The sequence below is a fragment of the Leopardus geoffroyi genome, chromosome A1 (assembly GCF_018350155.1).
Source record: "Leopardus geoffroyi isolate Oge1 chromosome A1, O.geoffroyi_Oge1_pat1.0, whole genome shotgun sequence".
NCBI lineage: Eukaryota > Metazoa > Chordata > Mammalia > Carnivora > Felidae > Leopardus > Leopardus geoffroyi.
Genome location: NC_059326.1, coordinates 41,415,500 through 41,435,726, shown reverse-complemented (window position 1 = coordinate 41,435,726; position 20,227 = coordinate 41,415,500). Strand labels below are relative to the sequence as shown.

The following is a 20,227-nucleotide window of genomic DNA, read 5'->3' as shown; positions in this document are numbered from 1 at the left end:
GTTCTTAGAAGCCCAGACCACTTACATTCCAGAGAAGGTAATAAATATTAGATTGAAGAAGTCAACCATAGAAGTGAATGTTGTGGAGGTCAGAGCCAAGCGGAAAGGGTCTAAATGGGAACAACAGGATGAGAAGAAAGAAGAGAAAAAAAAATCGACTGAGCACATAGTTTGTGACATGGCACTTATATATATTTTCTCATATAATTTGCACAGCATCCCTGAATAGCAGATACAACTGTTATGAGTTTGTCTTTCTAGCAATATCTCTCATTTGGCAGGCCACTTTTTAATGTTGATGACAGCTTTTCCTATATGAAGAGAAGGTATAGGGATTTTGAAAAATTCTATGACAGCAAGAAAAATCGCTTCTTTTAAAAGCTATCTACATTTTGAGCTGGTTGGCTTAGGGAAAAAATACTTCTGTAGGAGAATGTCTCTTTTTGCCTCAGAAAAATATTAATGGTTCTATTTATTTAACAAAGGCATGGTTGTGAGAACAAAGGGTAGATGGGAAACGTGTAAGCAAAAATAAGAGTTAAAATAATTTGCAAAATATGGTTACATGAGTTTTGGAAGTAGCTGCTGGTGATGTAGGGAGGTGTAAGAAGGTAAAAAAGAGAAAGATCCTAAAAATATGAGGGGGAGCCAGGGTTCACGAAATTCTATATTGAATTGAGAGCCTTATTTTATGGAATAGTGTTATCTAATATTAAATTCTCCCGTTTCGTGTATTTACTATAGTTACTTTCCAGGGCATATTCTAGTTGGATGCTTATCAATCTTGTTTTTCTTCCTGGGAACACATGGTAACTACATTTTCCAGCCTTCTTTGGATGGAAGAAGAGGATGGCACTGGTTGTCTAATGTAGTTGCAAGTCAAATACACCCCTTCTTGTCCTGGCTACAAAGTGCCTTATGGCATCCTCCATACTTAATTTGCTTTCTTGGACAGTTGAATGCAAAGGTTCCCTGAATCGTGGATGGTGCTCCAGGGGGCAATGGAACAATGACGTAAATGGAACTTGACTTTCAAAGTTACTTCTTGGAGAGCCACTCAGAAGAGTCACCCAACTCATACAATTGTGAAGAGAACTGAGGCTTATTGTGTAAAATCACTGAGATTTGGAGGCTGTCACAAAAATGAGAGTTAACATCATAACTTACAGTTTTAATACATTTGCCATTATCCCAAGTCTTCAGTCAAATATATTTTTCCCCCAATTCTTATTTTTGTGGTATTTCAGGGAATAGCAAAAGAAGTTGGTAGCCTGGGAATTCTATGCCGTTATCATCAGGAAAGAAAGCGGAAGTCTAAGCTGGTATACAGAGTAGTAACAAGGGACAAGTTAGCAGGAAAACAAAGAAACAAAAGACAACTAAAATCTGGGACCTGTAAAAAGCCAGAAAAGAAAACAATCCTTTTTTTTGCCAAACTGTATTGACAGAAGATAATCCTTAAAAGATGATAGTGAGTGGAGGTAGGGAAGGATGTTTACTCCTGCTTTTAGATGAGATGAGGACTCAACCCATTTTACGTCTGAGTTTTAAATCAAACTGTGACCCATGAATTCCAAAGGCATTCTGACTTTTAGATAGGCAGAAGTTTTACAGTAGCTTTTCTATCTACACTTCTGGGATCTTCATAGAAAGTGGGTTACATGAAGCAACGACTTGTCTCATTTCGATCTTTATAAAGTATTCATTCCAACATGCCACACTCCATTTGACTCAGAACTTTTACTAAGATGTCAGACTCCTAAGGTTTCAAGGTTTATCTTTTGTGCGAGGCATGAGAGCTCCCACCAGCTTCATGCTTATGTGATCTTATACTCAGGATACCAGCTATATTGGACTGTAGTGATGTACCAAGAAATGGTAGATGGTCAGTGTCTTGGCAGAAGGAATTATATCACAGCATCAGAGATGCCACATGGCCCAGAATATATGATACAGATATATTGCTGATTCCTCCAGGTGGAAGAACACTCCATTTGATGTTTCTTCTTTTGTAATAAGGTAAACATAATCTGTTAGATGAAGAAAACTTTTGGTTCTAGACACTCTGCGCTTTTACTCTAGAAAAGAAAAAAATAAATCACATCTCCAATGGTAGCTTCAGCAGAAATCACCACCTGATTAAGCTTATAATAATTTGCTGTCATTTTCTAAATTCATTTGTCTTTGGTATAAGTCAAGCCAAAGTTTTATATAAAATGTGATAGGTATCAGCACTACTATTTATTTCAAATCTTCAAGGGTGACGTGAACTTTAATTGTCTTACCAAGGTTACTACATTGCTTTTAGTTTACTGTTCAGTGTGAAAAGTCAAATCTACTCTTTTTGCCATGCTAATGTTCACTCACAGATCAGGAAGGTAAAAGTGAGGACTCTTTCAGTGTGTGTGTGTGTGTGTGTGTGTGTGTGTAATTTACTATTCACTTGGAATTTGGGGAGAACAAAACCACAAGATTGTTTTATAGACCCCGTGGGACTGAGTTAATAACCTGACATCCAGAAGTCCCCACTTTGACCAAAAGATCAACATACACATTTGTGATCCTGATTGATTAGGATAAATTCGGAGCAAGTATCCAATAATCTTGCAGAGTTCTGGATATTTTCTTTTCCCAATGCACAGTTACTCTTAACATACAGCTAAAGATTCTTTGGGAGACTACTAGAAGTGAGATTTTTAAGATATTCTTGAGAGGTTATTACTGAGACCTACCTCAAGACACCTTAACATTCATTTCATTTAATATACTCTGTGTATTTGAACTCAAATATTGTAATTGCATGGAGGTCCTTGTCTTTGTATTTTGGGGGTCAAGTAAGGCGGTCATTCTTTTTAGTCTTAACAGTTTTTTCCCAAGAAAATCAAATCTTAATGAGTTAGGTACCACCGAAGATCTTTACTTAACCAACCGTCCCAAATAACACTCCAGTTCTGCCACTAATTTTGCTCTGGTGATTAGGTACTGTTTTTTTGATCATTGTGAATTCATAATACTACCAAAAACATTGAAATTGAGACTATCAATGGCAGCTTTTCTTATTTTCATCCATGTTTACATAAAATAGCCACTTAATCAAATGGTTAAAACTATTCTTATATAATTTATTTAATATGTGAAATCCAGAACCTCTAAATGTACTCATATCAAGAAATTCATCCAGGCCTAAATTTATATTCTTTATTTCCTAATTTAACATCGGCATCCTTAGAATATATACCCATGCATTTCCTCATGTTTCTAACAATATTAATAAATAAGAAGAGTGTGTATACATATTATACCCACATATAATATATAGATACATACATATGTATATATTTGTATATAATGTATATGCAGATATATAATATATAAAGCATATTTATATATATTCTAAATATAAAATTTGGGGGGAAGGGATAAGTAAGATTCTCCTGGGGAACATTTAAAAGAGACAGATACCTGAGCTTTGCCTCAGAGAATCTGGTTTAACTGGCCAAGACAGCAGGATATTTTAAATTGCTGCAGGTAATTCTGATGTGCAGCCAGGTATGGTTATGAGCTTGGTGACTATGCACAGCGGTATAAGTGGGACATGAGGAAAACTTATATTCTTTTGTGAAATAACAGGTATGGTCATTACAGAGTTTTCAGCAAGAGAATCGTCCAATAATTGAAGAAGGACCATTTCTACAGAGAAGGGAAGCTCAGTAAATTTGTTCATTTAGTGTATCCAGAGGCAAATGAATGTCTCCAGTGTATTTTTTAATTTCCCACTCATTCCTAAGCAATGTTTCCATTTTCCTATAAAAACTCTGGAGACGCTGGGGTGCCTGGGTGGCTCAGTCAGTTAAGCGTCCAACTTCAGCTCAGGTCATGACCTCACACTCCATGAGTTCGAGACCGCATCGGGCTCTGTGCTGACAGCTCAGAGCTTGGATCCTGCTTTAGATTCTGTCTCCCTCTCTCTCTGCCCCTCCTTTGCTCATGCTCTCTATCTCAAAAATAAATAAAAACATTTTAAAAAATTAAAAAAAAACCCTCTGGAAATGCTGTGAGTATATCTCATAGTATATTTCAGTACCACTGAAGTGCAGATTCAACATCTGATATTCAGCCATTGAGCTCTGCTTCTACAAGAAGAAACCCAGTGGCTCTCTGATCATGATTTTGTTCAACAATTTAATTAAGTGAGTCATTTTCTTTAAGTTCTCCATCAAGCTTAGAAGCAGTCAGCTCACATCACAGTCTTTCAAAAGTGTCTATTGTAACAGTCACTCAAAGTTTTGCTTTCAATAGGCTTTTCATTCCAACTACCCATATTTAATCACTTAAATAATGTTTCATTATTGGGGCGCCTGGGTGGCGCAGTCGGTTGGGCGTCCGACTTCAGCCAGGTCATGATCTCGCGGTCCGTGAGTTCGAGCCCCGCGTCAGGCTCTGGGCTGATGGCTCAGAGCCTGGAGGCTGTTTCCAATTCTGTGTCTCCCTCTCTCTCTGCCCCTCCCCCGTTCATGCTCTGTCTCTCTCTGTCCCAAAAATGGATAAAGGTTGAAAAAAAATTTTTTTTAAAAATGTTACATTATTGCGTGCCACAGATTATCAGTGTTTCTTCAGATTAAGTAAACCAGATTTTCATTGCCTTCAAACTCTAGGTCAGAAAAACACTAGAGTCGCATGTATTTTAGCTTATTTTTCTTGCAACCATTTCTTTTACCAATTACTTGTCACTGTTAGTTGTAGGCAACAGAATTCAATTTTGATAGATACAATTTTGAAGAAAATAATAGGCAGTACACAGAATTTCTAGGCGTGTCTTAGAACTTGAATGATAACATAAGAGAATATACCTAGCATAAATGTCCATCCACAGCCCAGGATTGTTCTTCTTGGGCAAGAAAAGAATTTGGCATCCCTCTGGAAGGTATCTTCCCATCTATACTGACATCTGCCCTCCTCTTTACGTCAATGTCCTTAGGAAGTTGACAGTGGATCCTATTTCATTGATGTTTTACAATATCTTGAACTTGAGTGTAAAACTATATATATTCTTTTACATATATATTTTAACATATATACAATGGCTAAATGCCTCTTCCTTTGGCCTTGATTTCCTTAAAGAAGGTTCAAAACTTGCTCATTTTTGTCTCTTACATCTTGTGTGAATGACTGGTGGAACTTGGATCACATGGGGGAAAAAAACAACTCTTAGTGTGTCTAGAAAATGTAGAGCATTGTAGCATCCATAATATAAGAAGGATTAACTGAAAAGATGAATAGGAAGTTCACTGAATTGAAGAAAGTGATGAAAACCCCTGAAGAATAGAAAAAATACCCCTATTACACTTGATAGTTCCCTTAGCTAATACTTCAGCACTTTAAAAAATTATTTGCTTTAACAGTATGAAATACCTGAAGTACCCCGGTGCCTCTGAGGCCTCAGGCTCTGAGGGGCTAAGAAGGCCTTCCCTGTTCCTGCTCTCCATGTGACCACCACTGACACCATGGAAGGGACATGGCCTGGTTACTGCTAAGATGGTGAGAGTCCTAACTCTCTAGTCGGTCTCCTCTGACACCATACCTGCAGGCAGGAGAAGGGTTGCCTCAACACTAATGGGTGGCGTTGGAAGCCCGACCTTCTCGGGTGGTCTCCATTCATACCTTGAATGGTGGGAAGGGGGCTTGTTAGCATTTGGAGGGGAGGAAGTTTTCCCAACTCTCTACTTAGCCTTCTTTGACACCACCATGGCAGATGTATTGGGGTACCTCCCCTATAGCCTCTGCAGGATGGAATTCTAGGCAACCATTCAGAATTTTCTGGTGCGGATGAGGGTGAGGCCACAGTTTTTTTGTTTTGTTTTTTTTTGTTGTTTGTTTTGTTTTTGTTTTTTTTTTCCTGTGGCATTGGCTAAAGCAGAGTAGTTGCTGAAAGTTTACTGTCTTCTTTTTTTGTTTTTAACTTTATGTATTTATTTTGAGAGGGAGGAAGGGCAGCGAAAGAAGGAGAGAGAGAGAATCCCAAGCAGGCTCTATGCTGTCAGTGTGGAGCCTGATGTGGAGTTTGAACTTACAAACTGTGAGATCATGACTTGAGGCAAAATCAAGAGCAGATGTGTAACTGGCTGAGCTACCTAGAAGCCCCAGTTTTCTGTCTTTTGGGGCTGCTCCTTTCCTTCCCCTTGGTTACAAAAAATAGTTGTTCTTCTGCTTCCATTGGCATTTCTGGGCTACCAGCTTTTCCAGTTTCCAGTCTAGGGTATTTGAGGCAAAAAATAAATAAATAAAACAAAATGAAACAAAAATCCTGGAAACTCACCTTTGTGATGTTTCTTTTTTTTATCACTTTTTACAAATGTTTATTTATTTTTTGGAAAGCACAAGTTGGGGAGGGACAGAGAGAGAGGAGGGCAGAGGACCTAAAGCAGGCTCTGTGCTGACAGCAGAGAACCGAATGTGGGGCTCCAACTCATGAACTGCGAGATTATGACCTGAGCCAAAGTTGGACTCTCAAACAACTGAGCCATTCATGTGCCCTTTCTTCTTTTTTCAAATATTTATTTATTTTTGAGAGAGAGAAAGAGAGAGAAAGAACACAGAGAAGAGCAGAGAGAGAGGGAGAGAGACCGTCCCAAGAAGGCCCTGTGCTGACAGCACTGAGCCTGATGTGGGGCTCCATCTCACAAACCATGACATCATGACCTGAGCTGAAATTAAGGTTTGGACACTTAACCAACTGAGCCATCCAGGAGCCCCAGGATGTTTCTCATACCAAGATCTCTAACTGGTCTACTTTTTTCTCTCTAGTTTTCAGTCTTCCTTTGTTTTATATATAATATCTAGGGGATTAGCTGTATTTGGCAGGAGGAATAGGAAAATTATGTTTTCTCATAATAAGTAATTATGTTTTTATCTTTCTATCATTTAAAATATCAGTCTGGCTTCAAGGGGTTAAGTTGGGAATTTTATTTTATGTTTTTTTGTTTATATTTATGGAATCCTTAAAAAATTTTAACGTGTATTTTTGAGGGGGGAGGGAGGGGCAGAGAGAGAAGGAGAAGAATCTGAGGCAGGCTTCAGGCTCTGAGCTGTCAGCACAGAGCCTGATGGGGGCTGGAATCCATGAACCATGAGATCATCCCCTGAGCCAAAGTTGGCCATTTAATGGACTGAGCCACCTGGGTGCCACTGGAATCCTTTTTTAAAGGGATACTCTTATATACCTATTGTTGACTAGCTCACTTAAACTTTCTAGTTGAAGAAACCAAGCAACAGAGAGTTTACTTATTTGCCCTAAATCAGACAGCTAGTATGTATCAGAGGCAGATGTGAAATTGGAAAATTTGGCTTCAGAGCCTTTTAAATTATTTCTCTGTACTGTCTCTCCCATCATGAGATGGATTACTTTTGGTCTAGTGAGGGACAGGTGCCCACCTTATACTAGTAAATATTACTTGAAGGGTCACATCTGTAAATGAAAGAAGAGAAAAAGGAGTTCCTAAGAAACCAAAACAAGGCAGGACAACAGGTTTCATGTGTAATTGGTGCCATGATTGGTTCACAAACTTCTATATTCTTAATCTATTACTCAACTTATAATGTCTTCTACATTCCTTGGTGCACATTTACTCCTATAATTTACTGTCTTTTATTTAATTTACTCTTCAATTTATCAGTGCATTAATCTCTAAAACAAACTTTAAAATCTTTTTCATGTATGTCTAATATCACCATCTGTTTTATATTTTAAAAAGTGGCTGTATCCTACTGTACTATTTTCTTTAAGAATTTTTGGAACAAATTTCAAAAAAAAAAAAAAAAAAGAGAACATTTGAACATTTGGAAGACCACTATGAGTTTTCAACAGTGATGATATCCTTCTGTTATAGCTACTTATTTGTGGAACCAGCTGTCATTATTCCAATATCATCTTTGGTGTTACACAGTACTGTACGTAACAAAAGCTAAAACATTTACTACCTTCTACAGGTAATTGGCATTATTTTCTTCATAGTTTATTTTCTGAATTTTCATATAGGTTTATTTTTTATTCAAATTCGTTGTTACCTTTTCTTAATAATTATACTTAAATTGACCTTAATATTTCCTCAAAGATCCAATGATATCACTCAAATATGCCCTTAATTGAACACCCACTATATCAAGTACTGTGTTGTGTTCTAAGATAAAAGAAAAGGAGGCATATTTTCTTTGTGTGAGCTAATGCTACTTTGATTATTTATTTTATTAACACAACACACACACAAACATGTATGAAATAAATAATCGGTATAGTATTAGCTTGCCATGAAGAGATACACACACAAACACATACCCACAGATGAATGTCTATGTGTGTGTGTGTGTGTTTATCTATATCAGTATCTGTATATCTCCAATGATAAATGGATAAACACACACATACATGCATATATATGTTTACTGTTCTTTAGATATATATGCACATAATACATGAAATATATATTAATTGAGATATACATGAATATAGATATAGATATATATGTGAAATAAAATAGTTGAAACAGTGTTAGTGTGTATGTATATATATAGATTGATATGTAAATCTGTATAAATATATATATATATATATATATATATATATATATCTCCAAGGAACTGGATAGAGAGGTTACATCTTTATTGCAGATTATATAAAAATATTTATATTATTATATATTTATTTTAATATATTATATTTATTTATTTTAATATAAATATATATATATATATTGAGAGAGAGAGAGAGAGAGATAGTGTGTGTGTGTGATGGAAGAAAAAATAACAGGGATAGTTTTAACATGCCATGAGGACACACACACACACACACACACACACGCATGCATATATGTAAAACCAAAGAATAAAACAATTTTTCTTTTCTTCTATATTTGCTTTAGAAAGGATGAACTGGATGCCTCTAAAAATTTTGTGTGTGGCAATGAATTTATGAGAAATGTCTTGAAAAACACCTTTGCATTTTTCCTCACGCCTGGCTTGCTTGCTTTTTTTTTTTTTTTTTTTTTTAAGCTCAAAACACTGTTACTTATAGCTGTGGTTTCCCTGATGAACTTTGGTGTGAAGGGTGATGATAGGCCTTTGAATCAGTTTGGTGTGTTTGAGTGCAAACAAAGAAAATCTAATGATGTTTTAGATCCTGAGGGCACATGGTGCTATGCCACAAAAACTCTACAGGAAGCACTCCCAGGTTTCATTCAATGGCTCAAACACGTTAAGGACACAGAAACAATTTTTCCACCCTGTGACAACTTGTTCTCCAGCATGTTGGCTTTCAACAACATAGAAACAGCCAGGCCCTCACAGTTCCTAGAGTCATGCCTTTATACCAGCGTCCCAAGCAGAAAGGAAGTGGGGAGACAGAAAATGTGAGGTCTGATATTATCCGTTAAAAGAACCACATTCCCCATATGCCCTCAAGCAATTTTCCCTTACATCTGAAATATGCATTTCCTTTGGAAAATATTCAATTCTCTCAGATGAATAAGTCTGTGGTTTATAAACATAGGTAAAACTCTTTGAGGCATTTTCATTATAGATAAGTAACCAGTAAGCAGAGTTTGTTAGACATAGGCAGAATTCATAAGATATGTTACTTACAAGATAAATAGTTAATAAGTACAGCAGGTGTGTGTTGAACACAGATAGAAAAGGATGGAAGGACCAAGAGATACCTAATCTTCATGAGGCACCTGCATACTAAATATGTATGATATACTAAATATGTATGTGACTCGATATACAAGCGTCTCAAAATATTCAGACACTAAATATTCATGAGGTCTTATTTGGCCATCTACTGGTAAAACTCATTCTGGCCCCACGAGTTCTTTGCTAAAAGAAACACAAATACATCCTATGCTATTCTTCAAGAAGTTTGTCAAGCTATCACCTTGGCCCAGTGTCCAAGTGTACTTTTTCCCTAAGTCTCCAATGGAGCAAGTATCCCGGGCCCAGGACACCTTCTGTCTTTTGGTGAAGCTGCTAGAATATCCACTCTGGTCCCTGTAGCTATACCATAGGCAGAGAAGATTGATGTGGTAGAGAAAGAGACAAGACATACAAACTTTGCATATATAGGATTCAGGTAATATGGTCCTCCTGTTTTGCTTGTGTTTGATAATCCCTGAGATTTAAGCATTTTGACTTGGTTTGTAAACCTTTTGGCTCCAAGGCTTCCAGAGTAACGTACCTGGAGTGTATGTAGAGGCTACCATTGCATGAAGGCTATTTTCCACATGACAACATATAATGGACTGGGGATGGGTCCCAGAGCCATTCCAACTGGCAAGGGAGATTGAGAAAGTAAAGAGCTGTCAAAAAAAACCTATTGGCTAAGATTGGCTCATATCCAGTCAAGGCTTATTCCTTGCAACCAGTCAGAATGTTACAGAACAAACCTGGGGTTCTATTAGTGAGAAATTTGAGTGTGAAATGTCTGCTGATAGTCCATTTTAGTATCTGTCATAGAATTATTCTCTTCATTTGTACGTTTGTGCTTCTTCTTCTAGTTTACATTTTTTTTCCATATGGAGTGAAATGAAAATTGAGTAGCAATCTCATGCTTTTGCAGATGAGGAAATACAAGCATGGAGATATATAAATAACTGAAGTCACACAACAGTTATTACCAAATTAAAACAGACATAATTTTTTTTTATTTTGAGTTAGCTCTGTTACTCTACATTTTATTGTATGTTTTTTTCATAGAAAGTAATTTCCTGAAATTTTAACATTTATGATTAAGAAAATTTCCTGATACGTGATACCTTTACAATCCTTGAATGAGGTAGAGATAGTGCAGAGCAACTATAATAGACAGACATGTTCTATGCCTCCATAGAGTTTGTTGTGTATATGTTATGAATTTTGAAAGAAAATACGTAAAGGCACATTATTGTAGGAAATTCCTGATTTGTGTATAAGGTCTGAAGTTTCAAATAGGGATAAAAATAGCTTACAGCCTTATTTTAAGAGCCAAATATGAGCTAATGTACAGAAAATCCCTAGCACAGCACCTGCCTCATACTAGGGACTAAATGAATGGGTAGTTATTGTTATCATTATTAATACAATTGTGGGCATTAATGAATTTCAATGTCATAAGAAGAATGCAATTTAGAAAGAAATACAGGTTTACTGTAGAATAAGAAATCTTAAAACTTACTAAATGTCATTTAAGTCGCGTTTATTAGCCACTTAGAAAAATTCACTTTAGCATTCCTTTCAAGTAAGCTACCCTGGTGCATTTAATATACTATTAATTTGCAAAGCTGATGAGAAAGAGCAAGTGATTTGGGTAGTAAAATCGTAAAAGAAGTGTGTGGACATTTAGTAATTGTGCTGAGGGATTAAGGCAATTATAGAAAAAATGCAGGCTAAAAGTGCCATTGAAGAGAATTTTTTAAAACATTTATTATTCAGATGACTCATCTAAAATGGATAACTGCTCTGACTGATTATTGCTCAAGACTGTTTAATTTCTTTAAATGACTTAATCACTGAAAAACTTCATGTAGAAGTTTGGATTTCAGGTAATTATTGAAGGAGAAAGAAAAGTTGCTTGGCAGTAGATCTCAGTTTGAAATTAGGAATAAAATGAGAACAATAAAACATGCACCATGAAATTTCTCTCAAGGTTAATGATAATTCAGTTTTAGGAACTATATATTCAGACAGGGCTGGCTCTTCGCAAGACTAAAGTAAGTGAAGTGTATCTTTGGTGCATCCAGTTATTACTCATTACCTTTTGTTTTCGTCTGTGGATACCCTCCTGTCCTGTCTCATGCCCCTCCATCTTACCAATGACAACCCATTGTAACCCGCTCTGAGAATGTGTGTACTAATCCATATGTTATCCAAGAGTATTTGCATTTTAAGTCTAAACTCCAATAGTGGAATGACAGTCTATAGTTTTAGCCAATATATTTTAAGAAAGGAAGAAAGTTCTTTTGTTGTTTAGTTTTCCAGGAGGAGGAAGGGGAGAGGGAGGTCGAAGGACCTTCTAGGGCTTGGAAATTGTTTCCAGGTAGGATGACCATATGTCCTAGTTTTCCCAGAAGAGTCCCAGTTTACATCCATTATTCTGGCATAATTATTAATTATGTCCTGTTTAACATTAAAAAATGTCAAGGTTTAGAGAATAAATTATATGGCCACTAATTATAGAAACATGTCTATGTATTTTAGCCTAAAATTAATGGATCATTCACACACACACACACACACACACAAATTTAAACATTGCTTACTTAAATATTTAAAATGTTATCTAAGTAAGTAATAGATATATTTGTAAAGCTAATGTCCCAATTAATATATAATAATATATCCCAAGCTTGTGTGTAGAAGTTTCTTACTCCTAACATCTTGTTCCCAGATATCAAGGCTTCTACAAGAATACCTCTTCTGATTTCTCATTCTGAAAACAAAACAAAACAAAACGAAACAAGGCAAAACAAAACAAAAACAAAAACAAAGAAACAGTGAATCATCCAATTTACCAGTGCTTTCCATTGATCCATCTTTTTATATGTATAAGCTTAATTTTATTTAAATTATTATATATGTAATCTATGGATATATCAGATAACATTTATAGCTATATAAGATAAATCTTATATAGATAAGATAAAATTAAATCACCAAATTTCAGGATTTTACCTAAACAGAGGTTTTTCATTCAAAGAAATTCTGAAAGAGTTTGAGACTCTCTAGGACAGCTCCTAGTTGCGATGAAAGAATTTGTCTGTCTTGTGCCTCCACAATGGTCCAGAGTTGTTACAGGAAAGGAACACAGAACCTGGTACATGGTGAAGTCTTTTCATTGCTTCAACCTGAAAGTGACACTTACTACTTCCACTCATGATCCATTGACCAGAACTAGTAACAATTCTGACCATCAGATATTCCTTTTCTACCTTATAACCATGAAAAAAAACATTCATCCCCTCTCCATGAGGGGGATTAGAACCAATTCTAAGGTTCTATCCCATCACTGCATCAGGCTCAGAAGTCCAGAATCTCTGATAATACACAGTGTTCTCTATGTCAAGTCGTATATAGCTCCATCACTTTATCTCCCTTTGCACATACACCAAGCATTCGGTGGTGAAACAAGGATGGGAAGATTGCAACGAACACTCTCATTCAGGAAGAAGAACAGAAAACATTCCACCGTCATAAATCCATAGTAACTTTCAAATCCCACTGGGAAAATATTGCACTAGGGATGAGGTAGGTGCTTTGAGTAAGCCCTGATTCTGCTCTCAGGGAGATACCCCCTTGCCCACTGTTCTCTGTGACCCTTGGCCCCAGGCTCCAGCAGGTTCTTTCTTTTCTACTATCTCTCTTGATAACAACTGAGATGAGTTCTTAGAAATGTGCCTTTTTTGGGGGCTATCTAGCTTTCTATGCTTGTTTCATATCGGTCTCGATTTCTTGATTTAGTGGAGTTAACCTGTTAAAAGATAGCAGATATGGTAGAATAATGGGTAAGAGTGTTTTCTGTAGAATGTGTTTTTGTATCAAGCCATCATCAAGCCATTTGAGCAACAGGTCTAAAGCCACACTTTCAAATGCACTTATCAGTTAAAAGTTGACATTTCCATCTCTGTTTGTGGATCTCCTATATGTCTTATTTTTCACTTAGTTCTAAACTGAAAATGAAAGAAATAGTAATTATTTATTTCCTAATATCTCGTCAACATTACTTATGTTATATTCTAAAGATATTAAATTTTACTAATGCATCTAATAAAGATGATTTTGTTAATCATGTCTTCTCAAGGCTGGTTAAACTACTTTGAATCATGTCTATCTTAATGGAATTTATTTGACAGGTAGAAATTTTTGAATATAACAGTACATTAGGCTCATTATTTTCATTATTCACAAAGGGTATCCGAAAAGTAAAAATAATTTATACATGTTAAAGTAATTATTTTTTGCATTTAGGATGAATTACTATTATTAAATATAGTATAATTTTGATGAAAATGTATTTATATATAAAGAAAATGACATTCAAACAAAATTTAAATGAAGTAACATATAGTAAGTTTGTATGGGTTTTACCAGTCTTGATCTAGTACTTCAGTTAATTTTTTAATAAACATTTTCCAAGTCTGTTTCTGGAGACTATAGAGGATGAATATCTCACTTAGCTAATGGTATCATTTTCACCCCGGAGAATATTTATTTCTGACACAAACTAGCTTTTGACAATAACGTTCTGCTAATTTTGTGACTCTTAATAATTATAATTATTCTCCCCTTTTCTGGTTTATATCATGAGTGAGAAATACCTTTTTTAGAATATGTATATTTTTTCTCCCTTAAAAGAAAGACCTAATCTCAGAGATTTAACTGTGTGTAGTTATCTGTCTCATTCAATGAACTCTACTCTTAAACATACTTTCCCATAAATGCTTCAATAGCATTGAAAATACCATCTAATAAAGGAATCATACAAGAATGTATTTATAAATTCTTTATCAATGTCAGTCCAAATTTGTAATCTATTTTAACATTACTAAGAAACTTTTGAGATACATTTCTCTGAATTTTTCCTTTGAAATATTTTAAGGACCTGTCAGGTAAGGAGAATAGTAATATCTATTTAACTGTATCTTCACAGTTGATACTAAGAGATTCTTGATAGTTCAGTAATAGTAATGACTTGCATTCATCCAGTGCCTTTTCTAGAGTGATTACTTGGCCACTGGGCTGAGACCTTAAAATAGATTATAAAATTTAATCATCATAACCACTCAAGGAATTAGACAATATACCTCCACTTTATGCTAAAGACTGTAACTCCTAAGGAGATTATGTAATTTGGTAAAGGGAATGCAGCCAAAAGGCAGACAGGATTCTATTGCAATTCTTTCTAACTTCAAAGCTATTCATAAAAATTTATGTTGTGTAGACCCATTGGACCAAGCACAGTGCTCAGTGCACGCTGAGTGCCTAATAAATAGAGTTTGGTATACTAGAACTGAGAAAGTCATATATACCAGGAAGTAGGATTTTCAACCTAGAGTTTAGTAACATATTGACTAATTTGTCTTCTAAATTATATTAAAAATCAACGACACGTTTGCAAAAGTCTTTGGAATGAAAAGAACCGTATAAATGGGAGCTGATAATCTTCTGGGTTCTCTAATGTCCTTCTTGTAACAGTCAAGGGAATAATTGATTTTACAGAGCTACTGTTCTAAAGCTTTCCTCTGCCTATAGACAGGCATCAACAGCTGATTGTCTGCAGGTATTTGCCTGGGGGAAGCTATTGAATGTCAATGCAAATCAGGGAAGTTTCCTCAACTGTAGAAAGTTACTGGCAGGAACCTTGAGGCATAGGTGTATTTTAAGACAGTAGAACGTCACATTATGTCAATAACTTTATATTACCAAATAACTAATTTTTTACATTGATATCAGTTGTTTTCTAATTTCTTTATCATACATATTATTTTAAAGCATATTACTAGCAAGCTAAAATGTTGATGATTGTGGATAAGGTTTAAAACATATTTATATGATTTTAAAAACATAACTTTCAAGTTGCCAGTATTATAGTTTTTGACCAAGGTGAATACACAGAATTTGAAATGATACTCATAATAATAATTATAGCTTAACATTGTGCTGTTTGCTAAATTTAGACAATCTTTTCGTAAGATTACATTTTATAAGTACACTTTGATTTAAGAGAGAAAAAATACCAGAAATGGAATACTAAACCGACATTATCATTTGCATATTTTATCTGTTACTTTTTGTTCTCCAAAAGAAATGGTATAAGTTTCTAACGACTTGGGACCCAGCCACCTGTCATTCTAAAGAATGTCTTCCTCTTCACAAGTAACATGGTGTGCTAATTAACTGTTAAAATTTGGGGTAGGGGGTTGAGAAAAGTGATAATATGTTAAAGTGAAAAAATCCAAACAACATTTTTCTATTTAGATGCATTTATTTTACTATTCCTAGTAAGAGAAAAATTAGTGGAATTGTTATGCTAAGAAGAAACAATGTCACCTTTTAAATTACAATCTAGATGAGGATCTATGAAACACAGGCAGTCACACCAAAAATAGACTTTCTTATTCTTGAGGAAAATCAGTATTGATGCCAAATGAGCAACATCAGAAATATATATATATATATATATATATATATATATATACATATACATATAAATATGTATATAAATATATAAATAAAAGTAATATATATATTCTATCAATATGGTAGAGATATTTGGATATTAGATTTAAACCCAAATGTTCAGTTTAAGATACTGTCTTAGTAGTTCTCAGACTTCATCTCTTCATGCTAAATAGTTATCAAGACATGGAAAGCATAAAACTCACAACATTGGAAACTGAGACTGGCTGATAACTCATTGCCAGGACATGAAAAATATTTTGGCTAATAACACTGCACATGTTTGAAAGCAGGTATGAGACATAGACAAAGGGAGAGATTAGATATATATCATTCCATTTCCCTGGAGTCATAGAAGGATGCACACAATATGATCAATGTCTCGGGCATTGAGAAATTACAAAGAAAGAATAGATCGTCCAGGATGACTAGGCATGATGTAGTGAATCTTAGGATGTACAGATTTCACAGGAAAGGATGCTCTGATGCGAGTAAAGAGTTTTATAAGAGAAATTTATTTTCTAGGAAATGCAGCAGTTTTTTCTTTATCATTTTTCAAATCATCACAGAAACACACTGGTATTAGAGCAAAGGAAACTTACACTATTTAATTTTGTTCAATGCTGAGAGTTTTGTCAAGAGATGTATGTACTAATCAGTTTTCTAGATATGGATAAGGAATAGGATTCGACCAGCAACCCTTGGGCAATAAATACCACAAGGGCAGCCTCCATACCCTTTTGGTTGGCAAAGATCATGACTAGAGAGAGCTATCTCTCCTCATCCAAGAATGATTAATAATAAAAATCAACATGGGGCATATAGAAAGTTCTTCAGAGTAAAGAAAAGACAATGCCATACTAAAAATTCAAGGGGAGAATATGCCTCTGAAAGTTGTACAATAAATAGATTTGAATTTTAAAACAATTATTTAGAATCCTTAAAAGACCTCTTCCCTATAAACAGAAATAGGATCCTACCAGAAAGTAAAGGATTGATACTGAATGTGAGTTCATTGAGAGTTATATTGGAAGGAATCTTAAAACATAAATCAACAATATAAACTTCCAATAGAGGCAGTGAAAAATAAAATTCATCTCTTGGATCATCGTAGCATTGTAAAAGACAAATCTGAGAAAGAATTTCATAATGTGGAAGAGGAAATCGAAATTAAAATATGAGAGAGAAGTTGGTAAGTATGGGAGACAAAGCCTGCAATCCAGTTTAAGAGTTCCAGGAGCTCAAAGAAAAAGAATCAATACCCATTAGAATTAAATAAAGAAAATTTTCTGGAAAAGAAACAATAACATAGATCCACTATTTGAATGGTTTATTGTGAATCAGGTACAATCAATCAATAGATTTTCACCCTAGTTCAAGCATGTACAAATTTTTAATTATAAGCATAAAGAAAGCCCTTCATTCAACTAAAAAAAAAAAGCAAAATAATATATTTATGAAGAATTAAATTTCATTTTGGCTTATAATCTTTCCTGAAATACTGCATGCTAATATGTATATACATATAAATGTTATTTGAGAATTTTAAGTTCATGTAAGTTTAAATTAATATTTAAAGCCTACACATATTGATATTCTCAGAAACACAAGATGATCATTATAGCATGTGGTTACCATCCTGAAAAAATTATATAAACTGAATGCGTATTTCGGTTCCCTGCAGAACAAATTAACATTAAAAACTCAAAATTTTGGAAAGGGCTTTACAAGGGGTGACCATGAAGTGCTGATACTCATAAGCTGTTGTAAATTACATTTAAAAAAATTGTAAGTTTGAAAATAAAACAATAAGCTCTGTATAATCATTGAAATATTACATAATTCAGAAATAGGGTATATTATAAAGTTAAAAATATGTGAGTACCTAAGAGAGCTTGGAGGGGACTTCTCCTCCAGTTGATTCTTGAGATGTGGTAGCCACTACAGACACCCTGATTGTAGCCTCCTGAGGAACACAGAGCCAGAGGCACCCCCTAAACTCTTCCTGACCTGTGAAAACGGTGGGGTAACAAGCAAACAATACATAAAATATTTGGGTATATATACGCATATTTGTGTGTGTGTGTCTGTATACAGCCTCTATGTTTTGGGTACTTTGTTACACAGAGGCTAACATGCAAAAGAAAAAAAAGGCAAAAACTAAGTAGAGGGAAACTTAAATTACAAGTACCCTTAGAGTATAAGAGAGTGAAGCCATAAAGGAAAGCAGAAAGATATTAAAAAAAAGTATTCAGTAAATGAATGATATTGAATATTAATGTATACTATATAGGTGCCATATATTATATATACTTACATACACTGTACGTGCATGTATAAGGAATGGAGAATTGGAAAATAAAGTCGAAGCAAAATTCTAGAGATAACAAAAAGATAGAGGAAGGGATAACAGGAGCTGAATAATAAAAGAAGCAAAAACTATAAAAGATCAGACCAGAAGGCCTGATTTCTGAATGAAAAGATTTGTAGGAAAGGAGAACTGGGGAAAAGTAAGGGAGAAAATCATCAAAGAAATATTTCAGAGAAGATCACCAGAAGTGAAGGAAATATATTACTAGATTAAAAAACCCCTTGAGGTCTCAGTAAAATAAATTAAGAATATCCACAGCAAGACAGATTATTCTGAAAATTCAGAGCTCTTGATAACTTAAGAACTCATAGAGAGGAGTGGGACCTGGGTGGCTCAGTCGGTTTAGTATCTGACTGGATCAGGTGTTGATCTCACAGTTTGTGAGTTGGAATCCCACATCGGGCTGTCTGCTGTCAGCACAGAGCCTGCTTTGGATCCTCTGTCCCCTTCTCTTTCTGCCCCTACCCTGTTCGTGTTCTCTCTGTCTCTCTGTCTCTCTCTCTCTCAAAAGTAAATTAAAACAAACAACAAAAAAAAAAACTTGTTGGGCCTGGCACTGACAGCGTGGAGCCTGGAGCCTGCTTCAGATTCTGTGTCTCCCTCTCTCTCTGCTCCTCCCCCACTCTCATTCTGTCTCTTTCTCTCTCTCTCTCAAAAATAAATAAACATTTAAAAAATTAATTTCGAAGAAATAATGTGATTTTAAGCTAAAAATATGTACTTAGCTCAACTATAAATTAGGTCTGAGGGTAGCATAGAAACATTTTCAAATGCAAAACTTCCAAAACAACTTAATATCATTCCCCACCCTTAGGTTGTTGCAATGGTCAACAACTTGTTTTTGTCTAAAGGTCCACATAACAAATAATTTACATTTTGTATGGACCATCAGATCTGTGTTGCAACCACTGGATTCCGCCCTTGTAGTGTGAAACAACCTATAGACAATACACAAATGAGGACGTATGGCTGTGTTCCAATTAGCTTTATTTATGGAAAATGAAATTTAAACTTCATAAACTGTCACATGTATGCTATGAAATATTATTCTCTTGTCCCTATACATTTGAAAATGTAAAAATTATTTCCACTTCTGTCTAGTACAAAATGGATGGAGAACCAGATTTGGCCTGAAAGCCCACAGGTTGCTGACTCCTGGTTATTTGAAGATAAGCTTCCCCCAGACAGAATTAACCAAGAAAGAGGAAGTTATAAATGCAAGAATATAGAGGATCCAATATAGAAAAGAGGCAAGTTGAATCCTCAGGATGATGGTGACGACAGATCCTACGAAGATAGGATCCACCACCCACTGAGGCTGGAACAGGAGGACAGAGGGCTCTGGGGAGATTTGAGCCAGAAGACAAATTGAACCCAACCAAAATAAAACAAAACAAAAATGACAGACTTTCCAATGTGTCCATTGTATTGTAAAGAATGTGAAAGGTTTGTTGGAGTCTTGGAGAGAAAGAATCATGATGGTTACAGAAGAAAAAAAGAACAAACAAATTAGATAATGCTTCATAGGTTAAAACACACGAACAGAAAAAGAGAGGTCAGACAAGAAAAACATTTAAGCATCGTAACTGAGTTGTATAGATCTGAAGAATAGTTCCTGAGTCATAACAAAAAATCACAAGATATTGGTTTAACAAA

At 35.1% G+C, this 20,227-nt stretch overlaps 1 long non-coding RNA gene across 1 annotated transcript in view; it reads left to right on the top strand.

Annotated features, from left to right (window-relative positions):
• The window catches only part of LOC123580187, a 29,350-nt gene extending 9,376 nt beyond the window's left edge, over nt 1-19,974 (top strand). The window contains exon 2 of the long non-coding RNA XR_006703258.1: nt 19,673-19,974. This is a non-coding gene — a long non-coding RNA (uncharacterized LOC123580187). The remainder of the gene's footprint in view (nt 1-19,672) is intronic.
• The last annotated feature ends 253 nt before the right edge of the window (nt 19,975-20,227 follow it).